Raw genomic sequence first — 434 nt, 5'->3', positions numbered from 1 at the left:
CCGCCGGTTCCCTCCTCCAAAAAAAAAAAAAAAAAAAAAAAAGCAAACTCCAAGAAGCAAGCGGCCGAAAGAGATGCACGGGGCTGCCCATGCTGGGCAGGCTCGGGAGTGGCCGTCAGGGCCCTGGGGACGTCCCCACGGCCAGGGGACTGTGGGGAGGAGGAGCGGGGAAGGGGGGAAAGTGCCGGAGCATCAGGGAGAGCACGGCAAAGCAGTAAGAGCCCTCTCGGCTGAAGATCAATTAGCATCAATTACTGACTTCATTTAATTGTCGTAGAAGATGAATTTGTCATTTTTAGTCTGGAATTAATGGGAGACCTTCAACTTTCCCTTGGCAGCCCCAGCAGGTCACCGAGTATTTTTTTTCTCCTTTTGCATGGGGGAGAAACGTGGCAGCGGGGAGGAGAGGCAAGAACCGCTGATGCGTCCCGGGG

At 54.4% G+C, this 434-nt stretch overlaps 1 protein-coding gene across 1 annotated transcript in view; it reads right to left on the bottom strand.

The window, feature by feature from the left end:
• The window catches only part of RNF220 (ring finger protein 220), a 242,851-nt gene that overhangs the window by 120,905 nt on the left and 121,512 nt on the right, over positions 1-434 (bottom strand). The gene's annotated exons all lie outside the window — the stretch shown is intronic.

Source organism: Aptenodytes forsteri, unplaced genomic scaffold, assembly GCF_000699145.1.
Source record: "Aptenodytes forsteri isolate BGI_AS27 unplaced genomic scaffold, ASM69914v1 Scaffold119, whole genome shotgun sequence".
Classification (NCBI taxonomy): Eukaryota; Metazoa; Chordata; class Aves; order Sphenisciformes; family Spheniscidae; genus Aptenodytes; species Aptenodytes forsteri.
The sequence above is the reverse complement of the archived record's forward strand: the minus strand, read 5'-3'. Positions and strand labels throughout refer to the sequence as shown.